Source organism: Oncorhynchus tshawytscha, linkage group LG33, assembly GCF_018296145.1.
Source record: "Oncorhynchus tshawytscha isolate Ot180627B linkage group LG33, Otsh_v2.0, whole genome shotgun sequence".
Taxonomy (NCBI): domain Eukaryota; kingdom Metazoa; phylum Chordata; class Actinopteri; order Salmoniformes; family Salmonidae; genus Oncorhynchus; species Oncorhynchus tshawytscha.
In genome coordinates this window covers 44359183-44364203 of record NC_056461.1, presented here as the reverse complement: position 1 = coordinate 44364203, position 5021 = coordinate 44359183, and positions in this window count along the sequence as shown.

The following is a 5021-nucleotide window of genomic DNA, read 5'->3' as shown; positions in this document are numbered from 1 at the left end:
GAGGGAGAGAGAGAGGAGGGAGAAAGAGGAGAGAGATAGTGAGAGGAGGGAGAGAGAGAGTGAGAGGAGGGAGGAGGGAGGGAGAGAGAGAGAAGAGGGAGAGAGAGAGAAGAGAGAGGGAGAGGAGAGAGATAGGGAGAGAGGAGGGAGAAAGAGGAGAGAGAGTGAGAGAGAGGAGAGAGAGAGAGGAGAGAGAGGAGGGAGAGTGAGAGGAGGGAGAGAGAGAGAGGAGGGAGAGAGAGTGAGAGAGAGGAGGGAGAGAGAGTGAGAGAGAAGAGGGAGAGTGAGAGAGAAGAGGGAGAGTGAGAGAGAGGAGGCGGGAGAGAGAGAAGAGGGAGAGAGAGAAGAGGGAGAGAGAGAGGTACCAATGTCAGGTAGAGACTGAATACAAAGGGTGGAAGGACAGACAGACAAACAGCTAACCACTGACCACCAAGTCTCATCCTCTAACCTCTGTCTTTTTCTCACACACCTAATTATCTAGCTATCAATCAGTCAATCAATCGATCAATAAACTACTGATAATAACTTTATTACTTGCCATCTAAAACAGTTTGTGGGAATGGCCAGTGTGTTTTAACAGTTTGTGGGAATGGCAAGTGTGTTTTAACAGTTTGTGTGAATGGCCAGTGTGTTTTGTTTGTGGGAATGGCCAGTGTGTTGTCTAGGACTACTGCACTTCTCTGATTATAATAATAGCTTTAAAGTACACAATCAATGTGTTATTATGTGTTGTGTTGTGACCTTGTAGTTATTATGTGATGCTTCTGTGTCTTACTCTGTGTCTTACTCACCCCCTTTCCCCCACCGGTGGAACAGTCCGGAGGTGAGGGTGAATCCTATTGGCTGGTCTGGGTGGAGTGTGGGGTTTGTAGGGGGGGCCAGTAAGTCAGTCACTACTGTGTTGGAATACTGCGACGTTTGTTGATGTTCCTTTGTTTGTTGTTGTTCTCGAAAGCGCTTGCTGTGATGAATAGTGGGGGAAAAATTAACAGAAAATCTACAATAAATATTACAAAATAGTTAGAAACATTTGATGTGAATCGCTTTCTTCTTCTTCCTACTCTGCAGTCAACAAACAGCCAGTCAATTACAGTCTGTTATACAGTAGGTTTATACCAGCCTGTCAATTACAGTCTGTTATACAGTAGGTTTATACCAGCCTGTCAATTACAGTCTGTTATACAGTAGGTTTATACCAGCCTGTCAATCACAATAGTCTGTTATACAGTAGGTTTATACCAGCCTGTCAATTACAGTCTGTTATACAGTAGGTTTATACCAGCCTGTCAATCACAATAGTCTGTTATACAGTAGGTTTATACCAGCCTGTCAATTACAGTCTGTTATACAGTAGGTTTATACCAGCCTGTCAATTACAGTCTGTTATACAGTAGGTTTATACCAGCCTGTCAATCACAATAGTCTGTTATACAGTAGGTTTATACCAGCCTGTCAATTACAGTCTGTTATACAGTAGGTTTATACCAGCCTGTCAATCACAATAGTCTCTTATCCAGTAGGTTTATATTGAAATTGAGGCAGTCAGCAAGACTGATCCATCTATTACCAGTATGGTACCAGTCGTTAGAGTCCTGGTTAAGGTAGAAAGTCCATGGTAAAAACAGTATGGTACCAGATCAATTATCATTCATTGGATATTCTAGTGGAAGTGGAAAGGTCTAGGAGCAACAACGGCTCAGCCGCAAAGTGGTAGGCCGCACAAGCTCACAGAGCACGTAAAATCGCCTGTCCTCGGTTGCAACACTCACTAGTTCTAAACTGCCTCTGGAAGCAACAGCGGCACAAGAACTGTTGGTTGGGAGCTTCATGAAATGGGTTTCCATGGCAGAGCAGCCTCACACAAGCCTAAGATCACCATGCACAATGCCAAGTGTCTGCTGGAGTGGTGTTAAGCTCACTGCCATAGGACTCTGGAGCAGTGGAAACGCGTTCTGATGGACGAATCTGGGTTACTTCTACGGTGCATTCGGAAAGAATTCAGACCCCTTCACTCTTTCCACGTTTTGTTACGTTACAACCTTATTCTAAAATGGATTAAATACAAACCCAGATCAATCTTCACACAATACCCCATAATGACATCACAATACCCCATAATGACATCACAATACCCCATAATGACATCCAATACCCCATAATGCAAACCAAAAACAGTTTTTTGGAAATGTTAACAAATGTTTAAAAAAATTATAAATTATTCAGACCCTTTGCTATGAGACTCAACATTGAGCTCAGGTGCATCCTGTTTCCATTGATCATCCTTGAGAAGTTTCTACAACTTGATTGGAGTCCACCTGTGGAAAATTCAATTGATTGGACATGATTTGGAAAGGCACACACCTGTCTTTATAAGGTCCCACAGTTGACAGTGCATGTCAGAGCAAAAACCAAGCCATATTGTTGAAGGAATTGTCTGTAGAGCTCTGAGGCAGGATTAAGCCGAGGTACAGATCTGGCGAAGGGTACCAAAACATTTCTGCTGCATTGGAGGTCCCAGAGAACACAGTGAACTCTGTCATTCTTAAATGGACGAAGTTTGGAATCACCAAGACTCTTCCTAGAGCTGGCCGCCCGGCCAAACTGAGCAATCGGGGGAGAAGGGCCTTGGTCAGGGAGGTGACCAAGAACCCGATGGTCACTCTGACAGAGCTCCAGAGTTCCTCTGTGGAGATGGGAGAACCTTCCAGAAGGACAACTATCTCTGCAGCACTCCATCAATCAGGCCTTTATGGTAGAGTGGCCAGAAGGAAGCCACTCCTCAGTAAAAGACATGACAGCCCGCTTGGAGTTTGCCAAAATAAACCTAAAGGACTCTGACCATGAGAAACAAGATTCTCTGGTCTGATGAAATCAAGATTGAACTCTTTGGCCTAAATGCCAAGAGTCACATCTGGGAGATACCAGGCACCACTTATCACCAGGCCAATACCATCCCTAAGGTGCAGCATGGTGGTGGCGGAATCATGTTGTGGGGATGTTTTTCAGCGGCAGGGACTAGGAGACTTGTCAGGATCGAGGGAAAGATGAACAGAGCAAACTACAGAGAGATCCATTTGGGTTTGTAATCCCCTCACAGACAATCAGGGATTAGATGGGCCATTGGGATATCCATGGCGTTTGAGTTGCAGTAGGAACTCCCTGCCGTATTGGATTCCGCTGCCAGCAGTGTTTTCATCATTTAGTCCGTTTCTGGCGGGTATGTACACCATCAACAAGATCAGTCCAACACCCCACCACTGTTGACAGATGGTTTACAAACAAAGTGTACAAATTAAAAACATAAAAGAACGCCACACCAAACGTCACACTCACTGTGGGATGCAACAGACCAGCGCCCCCTTACGATTTATTGTGTAGGCTGCTATCCTATTTTTAAAAAAATTGAGTGAGAGAAAAAAAATGGCCACGTTAACTACCAACCAGCGACATGACCACGTTAGCTACTGACCAGCGACATGACCACGTTAGCTACTGACCAGCGACATGACCACGTTAGTTACAGACCAGCAACATGACTACATTAGCTACTGACCAGCGACATGACCACGTTAGTTACAGACCAGCGATATGACTACATTAGCTACTGACCAGCGACATGACCACGTTAGTTACAGACCAGCGATATGACTACATTAGCTACTGACCAGCGACATGACCACGTTAGTTACAGACCAGCGATATGACTACATTAGTTACTGACCAGCGACATGACTACATTAGCAGACCAGCGACATGACAGACCAGCGACATGACTACATTAGTTACAGACCAGCTACATTAGTTACAGACCATGACCACGTTACGCGTTAGCTACTGACCAGCGACATGACCACGTTAGTTACTGACCAGCGACATGACTACATTACCTACTGACCAGCGACATGACCACGTTAGCTACTACCCAGCGACATGACCACGTTAGCTACCGACCAGCGACATGACCACATTAGTTACCGACCAGCGACATGACCACGTTAGCTAATGACCACGTTAGCTACTGACCAGCGACATGACCACGTTAGCTACTGACCAGCGACATGACCACGTTAGCTACTGACCAGCGACATGACCACGTTAGCTACCGACCAGCGACATGACCACGTTAGCTACTGACCAGCGACATGACCACGTTAGCTACTGACCAGCGACATGACCACGTTAGTTACAGACCAGCGACATGACCACGTTAGCTACCGACCAGCGACATGACCACGTTACCAGCGACATGTTAGCTACCGACCAGCATCATGACCACGTTAGTTACAGACCAGAGACATGACCACGTTAGATACCGACCAGCGACATGACTACATTAGTTACAGACCAGCGACATGACTACATTAGTTACAGACCAGCGACATGACCACGTTAGTTACCGACCAGCGACATGACTACGTTAGCTACCGACCAGCGACATGACCACGTTAGTTACCGACCAGCGACATGACCACGTTAGTTACAGACCAGCGACATGACTACGTTAGTTACCGACCAGCGACATGACCACGTTAGTTACCGACCAGCGACATGACTACATTAGCTACCGACCAGCGACATGACCACGTTAGCTACCGACCAGCGACATGACCACATTAGCTACCGACCAGCGACATGACCACGTTAGTTACAGACCAGCGACATGACCACGTTAGTTACTGACCAGCGACATGACCACGTTAGCTACCGACCAGCGACATGACCACGTTAGCTACCGACCAGCGACATGACCACGTTAGCTACCGACCAGCGACATGACCACGTTAGCTACCGACCAGCGACATGACCACATTAGCTACCGACCAGCGACATGACCACGTTAGCTACCGACCAGCGACATGACCACGTTAGCTACCGACCAGCGACATGACTACATTAGCTACCGACCAGCGACATGACTACATTACCAGCTACATTAGCTACCGACCAGCAACATGACCACGTTAGCTACCGACCAGCCGAGACCAGTGACATGACTACATTAGTTACCCAGACCAGCG